This window comes from Peromyscus californicus, unplaced genomic scaffold (assembly GCF_007827085.1).
Source record: "Peromyscus californicus insignis strain IS unplaced genomic scaffold, ASM782708v3 Scaffold_20__1_contigs__length_68692818, whole genome shotgun sequence".
Lineage (NCBI taxonomy): Eukaryota > Metazoa > Chordata > Mammalia > Rodentia > Cricetidae > Peromyscus > Peromyscus californicus.
The window spans coordinates 19,119,333-19,131,708 of NW_026294503.1; positions in this window are offsets into that span (position 1 = coordinate 19,119,333).

Here is a 12,376-nt window from a genome sequence, read left to right on the forward strand (position 1 = left end):
ATGTTACATTATTTTTAAAGCACTTTCCCTGGTATGCAGAATCTTTAGGACATGTCACCTACCAAAAACACTCAGGTTTTTCTAAAAACTAAATTATATATATATATGATTGTAAGTTTGGTTAGCATTTCTCCTTCTACAAGACTCAAGGAAAAAAGTCTTTCTTTAGCATACTACTTAATACTGAACAGTTCAACTTCTTAATTTCTACTTTATATGAAAATATGTTGACCTATTAAATATGTTTCTTTGTAAGCAGTCTGGAGTTTCAGATTGTATCTATACCATACCCCTGCCCTAAGGCTCAGAGGACATTGCAGAAGAGGAGGCAGAAAGATTTTAAGAGCCAGCAGTTGGGAAAGACTGCTATGTAACAGTGTCATCTCGATATGACAGGCTGTTATACTCATGAGCTCATAGAAGCTCAAGGTTCTGCTGCATCCAGAAGATCCTGTTTCACAGAAGGCATCCCCACTCACCCCTAGCAAAAGAGTTGAGATGTAGGCAGCTGATGGCTGCTGGGGGAAGGAGAGTCGGTTGCCTTTGAGGGTGCTGCCCTCTAGTAAGGTGCCTATGGTCTAGTGATGGCCACACATCCATGTGCATGCAGACAGCACTAACTAGACTTGGGTTATTTTAAGAGAGAGAGAAAGAACTTGAAGTGGAAAGAGAAGTGTAATGTTGAGGGTAGATGATTTGGAGATTGGGAGTGGGAGTAGATATGATCAAAACATATTATATACATGAATAAGTTGTAAGTAATAGATTAAAGTGTTTTAATACAGAGCATAATAATTCTTATTCCTCTTATGGAAATAAGAAAACTGAGATTCAACTAGAAGTATAGTGTGTATAAATTCATAGGAGAATTGACTGATGAAGCTATGATTTCAATTACTTCAATTCAGAATATTTTCTCACATTCTGGCCCTAGGCATCTTTCTACTTAGCTTATTAGCACATTTTCCCCTGAGATTTGAGAGAATGATTGGTGATCTTACCAATTTCCTTCCAACCCTGTGATCTTGTGATATTAGCTAATTCATTTATTCCTTCTTCTACATTTCTGAGTATCTCTCAAGTTGCTACTTGTCAAACACATACCATAAAAAGGAAATGTAAGCCATCAGTCTCAGGACACATGTTTTCCCATCCTAAGACAGTCTCTGATACTCATCTGTGCAACCACACACTCCTTTCCTGAGCACATGTTTATGGAGCATCTACTGCTGTAGTAAGCCTCTGGGACTGGGCAAACAATTTCAAACTTCCTCCCTGAACTCATACATGCTGTGTGTGTCCACTTGGTTCCCTCTTCAGTTTCTCTTTCTACATGCTATTTCATGGGGGACTTTGTTAAGGTCATCAGTGCTGGCAATCTCAAAAGTTTAGGGGCACATTTACAAGTTGAAGCAGATATTATGAGATGTTCCATCAACCACTTATTTCTCTGATTTTCTTAGCCCTTTGTGGTACTGGATAATATTTTTATTTTATTTTTACTTGTCTTTACTTCATTTTTACTTAACCTTTTATGTGTATTGTTCACACCTCCCCTAACTTGTCTGTAAGCTCTTTGAGTCACTACATGATGGCTCTACACACAGACTTGCCTGTAAAGTATCCACTGAATAAATCCAAGTCCATTTCTCTGTCTCCTGTTGTTGCTGTGTGTCTATAAACATGAGGTGGCAACTCTAAAGCCGTGTAATAACAAGCTGCTGTAAATATGAATAACACATACACCCCAAGAAAATTAACCATCTTGGACAGTAGACACCGCCCATGAATGATACGACCAGTGACTATAACTCTTGATGAAGACAACAAATGCTCTCCTAAAAGTCATTCTCTCCTAAAAGTACATTTTGGACTTTTTTCCCCTTCTCAATAAAAAACTAGAGCTAGGTGGGAGGAGAAAGGGGTGGAAGAACCAAAGTTGTCGCATTGGTCTTCACCTAAACATTGTTGGCCTCATCTTGGATGTACTGAAGATAGAAGACACCCTACCTACACCTCTAAGGTATGAGAGTCTCTTTATAAATAATACAGTATTTTTAGTGTAAACAAAGTTTAAATGCGTATTTTACTTACTATAGGCAAATTTTTAATTCTTCACTTCCTATTTCCTTCTTTCATCATGCCAGTTTAGTGGCTCATTTCTTTAGGGATATACTTTCAGTTCTGACTACTTACAGCTGGATGTTAGTACTGGATAATACTTCATTATCAGGTGACTCTAGTCTACACTAATAGCATAAAAAGCAGTGGATTTTGTGAGTTCTCCAGGAAGCAAACTAAGGTAAAATTAAGAAAATTTGACACTGTTCATCCTGCAATATACAAAAGTCTGTAGTCTACTTCTTTCTCCCAAGACTAACAAACCTTGTTGGAAGATCTCTCTTTGGAATGCTGTAGAACACTCAGTTATAAATGTTTGAAAAAATTATCATAGTTCATTTGTGTCAACTTGACACACTAGACATATCTGGGAAGAGGGAATCTCAACTGAGGGGTCACCTCCATCAAAGCAGCCTGTGTGCATATCTTTGGGAATCTCCTTAATTGCTGATAGATGGAAGACCCATTCCACTGTGGGTGATGGCATCACTGGGCAGGTAGGCCAGGGCTGTATAAGAAATGTAGCTGAGCAAGTTATTGGGGAGCAAGCCATTAAGCAGGATTCCTCCATGGTCTTCAGCTCCTGCCTCCAGGTTACTACCTCCAGTTCCTGCTTGGGTTTTGCTCAGTAATATAATATAAAGTATAAGATGGACAACAATATCTTCTTTTCTCCCTTAGTTTTAATCAACATTTTATCACAGAAAACAGAGAAGCAAACTAGAACAGAAGTGGAAAGAAGAATTAATATTTTTTCACCCTTAATTAACACCTATGCCAGATATAATGCTGCCTTATACAGATTAATTAGCTCTTCACTGCAATCCTGAGAAAAGCAATGTTACCTTTCACTAGCAAGGAGAAGAGAAAGGCCTGGGTCCATAGTCTGACCTCTGAGCCTGTCCAGTCAGTTACCCAGTCATGGTGAGTGCCTGCAAGGTGGCTATGAGCATTCCAAGTTTCCCAAGAACTATGAGGCAAACAACGATGATTGGATTTGAAGATTCACGGTACCTGGTCAGCAATATATGGCCTCATCTTTTCCTGCCTGTTCTTCCTTTCATATGTTCTTAAAGTCTCTCATAACTTCATTTTGGTGCATTATTGTCATTGACTAAAACTTATTCATTTCCCAGGTTAGCTTACAGTTCACCTCCAGTAGATGAATATAGATGTGTCCGATTGAGTTCCCATTACCCATCATGTCTATGTCCATTGGTAAAGGAAGGCATCACATACTGTAAGCATCTGTTTACCTACTCATCCAGCAGAATGCCTCTCCTGGAAAGTGAGATGAGCCTTTCCTTCTCTATTTAACAAGCCCCTTGCATGCTATTTGGCACGGGAGGCATGATTTGCAGCCCATCATCCTTGAGTAGAACTGGAATAAAACTGATTTTATATTAATGAAAACTGCATCGAGAATCAGAGTTCTGGAAAGCATTAGGCATTTCCATTTTCTTTTGTGGTTTTCCAACTCAGGGAACTACCTGGGAGGCATATTAAATGGTTTAAAAATTGAGTAATGAAATGAATCACTCATTTCTTGTAATCAGTACTATGCCATATGTAAGCGGATTTAGGAGTGTGTGTTTTCTGTATCCTTACTTTCTGTCCTTCTCCTGCTCCTTCAATGGATTTTTGTCCCTCTCAGTCATTAGAATATTGGGTGTAGAATTTGTAAAATGAATACAAAGTGGCACCCCCTGGAATTTAAGACAAGAGGAAGATTAAGGCAATGAACTCAACTGACTTCCATAATTAAGAACAAGCTGCAGAGATGAGGCCAGAGGAAAAAAGAAAGACAGCCTAGACTGATCCAGAGAATACAGAGGGTGGGTGGATAAAGAACTCTGCAACAGCTGCCAGGTAAGGGAATCAGGGTGATTAGTGGAAGTTATGACAAATAAGGAAAGACATGGCTGTCCTCTCACTTCCTGTTTGGGGAATATGTGTTTACGTGCAGGTGAACATAAACTTGTGTGCATATGGATGTGGAGGTCAGAGGTCTACGTCAAGTGTCTTCTTCAATAGCTCCCCACCATATTTTTTTTTCTGAGATAGAAGAGTCTTACTGAATCTTGATCTTGTATATTTGGCTTGACTGACTGACCACAAGTTCCAGGGATCCTCTTGACTCTGCTGGCTAGCAAGGGGCTTCCGTGCTTATGTCCAAACTCATGCCTGGCATTTTGACATGCATGCTGGGGATTGAACTCAGATCCTCACGCTTGTATGGCAAGCACTTTACCCAGTGAGCATCTCACTGGTCCCCATTCTTCCATGTGATGTTACTGAACTACTTTTCTTTAATATTTTATTGTTTGACAATTTCCTATGTTTGTATAATGAGTTGTGATCATTTTCACTATCACCCTCTTCTCTCAGTGCCCTCTCTCTGACGTTATAAAGCTACTTCTTGACAAGCCCCTGTCCTACATTGATGGCTTCTTTCTGTATGTGACTCACTGTGCTTAATTAGAGTTTCTTTCCTAAGAGTGGGAAGGGAGTTACTGGAGCAAGGGCAACTCATTAGTGGCTGGACCACTGAAGAAAGTGAAACATTATGTTGATTGCCAAGAGTCCCTCGGGGAGGGATGGAGCCTCATGAGCCCCTCCTCCATCCAGATGAAACACTGATTGGTTCAATCTTGAGTAGGTCTTGGGCAGATAACCTCTGTGGCAGTGAGTTCATGAGTTCAAAGGCTGTCATGTCCAAAAGACATCTCTCCAACCTCTAGTTCTTACATAGTTTCTTTCTCTTCATCTGTGACAGTCTTTGAGTTTTGCAGGGACAAGCTGTCCCACTTACTGTCAAGCATTTCATTCTCACTTATTGTCAGCACTTTGGCTGGTTATGGAGTCTGCATTAACCACCTTTCACAGCAATAGCAAGAACCTTCTATTATTAAGTCTGGATGAAGCAATAATCTTTGAGTATAATTATAAATAATTTTAAAGGAAGCTTTGCTACATGACAGTTTGGCAAAATAGAGGTAGTGTGTGTTCCCCCCATCCCCAGAGTCTATGATCTTCCCAACTATAAGCCAAGGTTACAAAACTAGGCAAGAGTTCCCTCCTGGAAGGCAAGATTCAAAACCAATAAAAGATAGTTTCATTACACTCAGAATAATTATGTTACTATAGTCAACTCTAGTGCTATGCATACACACACACACACACACACACACCATCCATACACACACATAATTTCAATATATTATGCCACTATAGTCAACTCTAGTGTTTTCAATATACATATATTGTGTATATATATAATATAAATATACATATATATGTATATTTTAGTATAACTGCTTTAAGGAGCAAAACCAACCAGGTCTACCACATACTTAAGGCAACAAAGATTATTTTATAACAGAACTTTGGATTACAACTTCATAAGCACATTACAAACGTTCAAAAAACTACATCAACAATTTTCAACCTTTGATTTCATTTCAGGACAATGACAATATTCAGTGAGATAAATTAACATTTTATCAACTCATTCTAGTAATATTTTGGTTCTCCTATAGAAAACATTACATGAAGCAGACTCTGTTCTCGCCTTATCCTGCCTTTGGATAAAACCAAAGACACCTTTGATTCAGAGACATTTGTGATGTGCACTGTCAAGCAGTATCTCCCATTTTTTCTGGCCCCCCAGTCTTTGGAGACCAATGTGAATTACAGGAATTCCTTAGAAAATCAAAGTGTACCACTGGTGAGATGGTGGGCAAAGGTGCTTGCTGCCAAACCTGATGAGTTGAGTTTGTTTTCTGGAATGCACATGGTGGAAGGAGAGAGTCAAATCTCTCAGTTGTCCTCTGACCTCTTCATGTGAACTCTGGTATGTGCACACAGGCATAGAGGTGTGTACACACACACACACACACACACACACACACACACACACACACACACACTACTAGAGAGAGACAGAGACAGAGAGAGAAGAGAGATACATACATGATAAATAAAGCTAATAAAAAACACAATAAATGCACACACACACACACACACACACACACACACACACACACGTACACACAAATTGTTACACTTTGATTAGACTCAGAACTCTCCTGAAACCCTTTTATGGAACTCAAAGACAACTCCAGACCTGAATGATCCATCCTCCCTCTCCTGAAGTAGTTTCACTGACTCCCAAGTTCCAACATGTTAGACGGTTCCCTCTTTCTGGTTCAAATGAGCTGGTATCATTCTGGGAAACCTGGAGTTTTATTTAACCCAAATTAATTTGTGCATTTAGAAATTCCAGATTTGATTCTTTCACGTATAACTGGCGATCGTAGAATCATTCAATGAATTAACAAAAGCAACTACTTCTTTGACTGCCACATAGTGGGCATTGCTTAATACTTGATTCCTGATTATGAGTGGCAGGTTTGTTTAAAACAGCTAAGGTTCTAGGTAAGAAGGGTAGCCAATAAATGAAGTGGGCTAGAAGAAATCAGGGATAACAGCATTCTTCACATTTCCCAAAGGAAACCCTTTGAGGGCACTGGACTGTCAATAATTGATGAGTAGGTTTCAAAGCCATCTGCAGCTAACATGTTGCAATAAACCACTCAGACCGTATTTACTTATGGACTATAAGTCTCATAATTCTGATTGTCCACCTGAATCAGCCTTGGAGAGTAAGAGTAGAATGTAGGTAGAGATTAGAGATTTTTCTCCTTGTGCTCTCTACATCCCCCCACCTTTCTCTCCCCCAATCGCTTTTGCTACAAAACACCACTTAAGCTTGTTACCAATCTTATTACCAAATGAAATCTTAAAATTCCCTTTACTGATCCAAATAAATTTTCTACAATCAAAGGAGGTGACAATTCCAATCAGATGTCAAATGCTTTTAAGGTACAGTTTTTAATAATAGCTTCTTTCCTTTAATCATTTTTATGAGGAACATTTATATAAATATTATGCTCTAAAGAAATATATAGCACTGCTGTTTTTTCCTTTGCTGAATCATAAGGTTTTCTTTTCCAGTAGGATATCAAGATCACAAAGAAGTTTCTTTTTCTGAGACAAAATTAGAGTTTCTAAGAAAAGGATTAATACAGATTCAAGCATGAAAATTAAAAGACAAAGACACACACCCAAGAAAAGAACAATAGTTCATGTTCAAGAGTACATACCATAGCTCAAGAGCAAGATGCCAGCACAAACGACAGTCTTATTACTGAACTACAAACAGCATTTACACTATCAGGCTGGAGTAAAAATGCAATAGCATAGTCATAACTGTATTTATATTATATAATAAGGCTGAGCTGTGGACTGGATTCTACTCTTGAGAGACAGGAAACAAGCACTCTCAGAAACAAAATGTCAACCTCATGTGAAGTAATCCAATGTCCATACAGAAGTGGAGGAGACAGAGAGGGATGAGAAAATATTAAAAAGTGAGTGAAAGAGAACAAAGGACATTATCAATGTTCAGAAAAAGGAATATTCATAATTAAATCAATACAATGGAAAGCAAAGGATTCACTTTTCCACCATGTAATGCCAGAAGGTGGTTAAGCCTCATCAAGTGTAATTTCTTCCATATTAGCCATACTTGGAGTATTTATGACTTGGGTCCCAACATCTGTATCTTGTTTACTTCTCTCAAGTCAAGAGAACACACATCTTCCTTCAAACTTGCCTTCAGTGGAACAACTTCAAGTGCCTGTGTTGACATCCTCAAGGAGAAATTGCAAATCTGTCCTTTGATGGACATTTGTCATTCTCAGAGAATGACTTACGTTACTCTGGGAAAGTCTGGAGTTTGTTTAACACTAATGTGTGGTGATACTTTGCACACACTCTAGCAAATAAAGCTTGCCTGAAGATCAGAGGGCAGAGTTAGCCATAGAGACCAGGGAATGGTGGCACATACCTTTAATCCCAGCACTTTGGAGGCAGAGGCAGACAGATCTCTGTGAGTTCAAGGCCACCCTAGACTCCATGAGATTAATCCAGTCTAAAAGAGAAACAGAGACAAGCAGTGGTGGAATACACACTTTAAGCACACACACCTTTAATCCCAGCACTAGGAAGATTGAGACAGGAAGTGATATGGCTAGGCAGACAAAGGAATATAAGGTGGGATGAGACAAGAGTTGAGGACCTTTAGGCTGAGGAGTTGGTGAGATGAGAGGTGACTGTGGCTTATTCCTTTGTCTCTCTGATCTTTTTTCATTAACCTCAATATCTGGCTAGACCAGTTAGGATTCATGCAATGCTGCTGGAATTCTGGTGTCTAGGGATGCTAAATTTGATCCTTTAACTTGTAAGTGGAGGTCACTAGCCTCCTGGGAGAAGCCTTGTGGACAAAGCAGAACTTGAGTATGTATCCTTCCAGAGGCTTAAACTCTTGGTGCTCATTCATAAGCTGACCTTCCACCCAGTTCCAGCCCTGTGATTTGCCTTCCACCAAACTGAGTCTATGCTCTGGACTTCAAGTTTAATATGATGTAGCTGAAAGCAGAGGCCCCAGCCTCAGTCGGTAATTATAGAAAGACTAACCATCATGAGCAAGGACTGTCACTCTGTAGATGGTATTGTCATAAGTCAGTTTCCCCCAGGCAGCACTGTACATACTCACAGAGGTGGCAGTAAGGCCCACCATGGCCTTCCTCCAACTTGTGGCTTACACTGTCATTGGCTATCTTATAATCCATCTATTCTTAAAGTGGTATGTCTCATGGCATATCTTCCTCATCATCTCTGTGGAGTAAAACAGTGCTTCACTGCAATTAAGCCTTCCATATATGCCTCACTCACCACCTTAAAAGTTCTTAGTGTGATCAACCTAGGCAAAAGTGGTCTGTAGTTTAGAGGGTGGCTAGGTATCTCTTCATCCAGATTTCTACTGTTAATGTTATTTTCTTTATGCATATTTTCTCTGTGTCTCTCTGGGTGTCTGTCTGTCCCTTCACATTCCGTAGTCAGTCGTATAATCCATGCTGTCTTTCTCCTGAAACATCATTGTGTGTTTACTGAAAAGGTCCTCTCACATAATCACAGCACAATTTTCAAAAATCACAACATTAACGTGGATATAATTGCATTACCTGTTCTACACATCTTATTCAGAATTTACTAGTTGTCCCAACAATTTTCACTATATGAAATGAAAATTCAAAATCACGCTGAAATCATTTAGTACTTTTCAGATAAATTCCTCCCTGGTATAAATCAGCCAGAGTTATTTACTGCTGCTTATGACAGATAACTCAAACTGATTTTTTTAATTTGCAAAAGGAATAATGAAATTTAAATGTATAATTGCCTGTGTGCAAAAAGATAGGAGTCCAAAGGAGAAAGGATCCTTGTGCTGGGCCAGCAAGGTGTGGAACTATTTCATGTTGAATCTTTGAGACTGTCACCTTACCTAAAGAAGTCGATAGACAAATAAAGAGTATAAGAATTGCTCAAAAGATTGGCAAATGCTTGGCATTTTTTTTATAAATACCAATTGAATCCTGTAAGAAAGTGACATAAGGAAAAATGTCCTTCTTTCTTCCCTGAACATGCTCATGCATATCTGTAGCTGATACCTGGCATCCTGAAAGCCATTTTGCAACCAGAAAAAAATCCCGAGAAAGGCACACTACAGATGGGTTGACACTGGACCCTTCAAATCGTGCCTAGCATCCAACCCCTAGACTGTAGTTGTGTTTACTTATTACTTAGGCTGGTGTCTGCATGGTTTTCTGTTATTCACAGCTGAAAACACCCTAAAGATAGACGTATTCAGTTAAATGACTCCAGCACTGTGCTGACATTTTGTTTGATGGGTTAGACATTTTGGTAAATATAAAACTAGAGACAGGGTCATTATCCCCAACTATATTACACAGCTTGTTTCCTAGATCCTTGCAACATACTACTTCTCTTTAAAAAACATCAGAATATGGAATAAAAATGTTAACATACTACAATATATAATAAAATAATATGAAAGGGCCTCTTAAAATTAGCTTCATGTGCAGATAGGGAGGGAGTTGCTATTCTGTGGCCTATCTGGTGAATATAATTAATAATAGTATATTATAAATCTCAAAATAACTAGATGAGATGATTGAGAGCCTGGGGGTGTAAGGCAATGCTAGAGAACTTATTTGCATTAGCAAGGCCCTGGGTCAATCTGCTGCAAGGAGAGGAGGGATTTAGAACATATGCACCATAAAGAAATAAATGCTATGCAAATTACTCTGAGTCAATCAGCATCCAATATAATATACAAGAGTCAAAACAAAACACTGTACCTTATACATATGCAAAGTATTACTATCAGTTGATAAAATAAGGTAGTGATTTTTTTTAATGCCCCATACACTAAAGGAAACCAACAAGATGCCCCATTAGCATTTTTTAAGTTCAAGTCACCCCTTTATATGGATTCATTTATTAATAACACACTGTGCTGTGGAGCAGTGGTTTCTATTTTATAGATGACGAAAGTGAGTGTTGGAGAAATTAATCACTTTCATCAATCTCACAGGTATCCTCAATGATGGAATTAGGATTTTGACTGAAGCAGTCCAGTTCCAGCGTGATGTACTACCTTTTCATAATGAGGCCAAAGTAATGACTCCCCTCAAGGCAAAATTAATTTAAAGGTTCATTTGAACTGAGGGAGGGATATATGTGCTGAGTGAGGGATGTGGGAAAAATGTCATTCCCAAACCTCGGTGGGTGCTTTCAAGGAGCCTGGGACTGTGAGCTAGTGGGAAGGGGCTCCTAAGCACCAATCAACAAAGACTCCTGCTCTCTCTAGAGTGGTCAGTGCTACCCAACTGCCTCTGTGGTGGAAAGTGGTTGGCACAGAGGAACCATAGGGTAACTGTAACATTTTCGAAGGAATTGTTATGTTTAACAAAACCTTTTCAGGGAGCAGCTAAGGCTAACGGCCTCATTTTCTGCAAAATGAATCTGACACGCTTGCTCAATTATATCCCTGACCTGTTCTCTCGTGCTTCAGAGGATAAGATAGGCTTGTGAGCTGCCCCAAGGTGGGGAAATGCCTACTCATTTTAACAGAGTTCACGACCCTTTCTCAGCTCTGTGGAGGCCCCTATTCCCACCCTATCTGCCCCCTCACAGCCTGTCACTCCAGTCTCAAAGATAATTCTCTGCTGGGGAAACACTACCGCTTGTATCTCCTAAGCCATAACTCTTAAAACAACACTTATCTCAAGTTTATAAACACAAATTCTGAGAGAGATACGATGTATGTAGTAGACTGTGTAGAGGCAATATTAGAGTTTATTTGCTCATCCTGTTAAGTCTTTGATTTGCCTCTTTCAGCACTACTGTCTAAATGTCCTTTCTCCTCCAACATACTTCCAAGTCATTAACCAACTTTTCTGTGCAGTTACCTTTATATTACTATGACTAAATATTTAAGAAAAGCATCTTAATGGGGGAAGGAATGGATGTGGCTCCTGGTTTCAGCTTGTATTTCTTGGCTTCATAGATTTCAGGCCTGTAGTGAGGTAGAATAACACGGCAGTGTGAGTACATGGCAGAGGCTATTCGCTTCATAGTAGTCAAGAACCACAAAGAGTAAGAAATACCTAACAAAACATGAGGCATGACAAGACACAGTCCCTAAAGACACCCACAGTGACCCACTTCATTCAGCTAGGCTCCACTTCCTAAGGTCTTTAGTACTTTCCAAAATTTAACCACTAGCTGAGGACATAAGCCTTTGGAAGGAGGCTTCCTATTCAACCCATGACATCATCTTCTGAGAATTACTTGATGGTAATACAACTTCAGAGTCAGCCAATCAGAGTATGGGAAAGGGATAATAAAAGCTACCACTTGTGATCTACTTTCCTTCTGCCAGACCCTGGGCACAGTGCTTTCTACACACCAGTTAATATCCAGAATAAACCCGTGCGTAAGAATTGGTATCCCAAGATAGCAATGAGGAAAAGAAGGCTCTGAGAGATTGCATGACTTTCCCACACTGGTGAAGCCCACGTTGATGTTGCTTTTCTTGTCAATAAGGTCACTACTGAAGCACGGACAGGTGATCCTCCTGATAAATCACATGCCTTGCATTCAGCTAATATAACCAAGTAAAGGGGGGGAACACAATAATAGAGGCCATTTTCTATATCTAACTTCCTTTCCAGTGGGGTCAAATGCTAAGGAGCCAGGCATAGTGTTGTGAGTGTTTGTGAAAAATATAATGCAGAAAATGGACTAGGACAATAATTGATTTTAT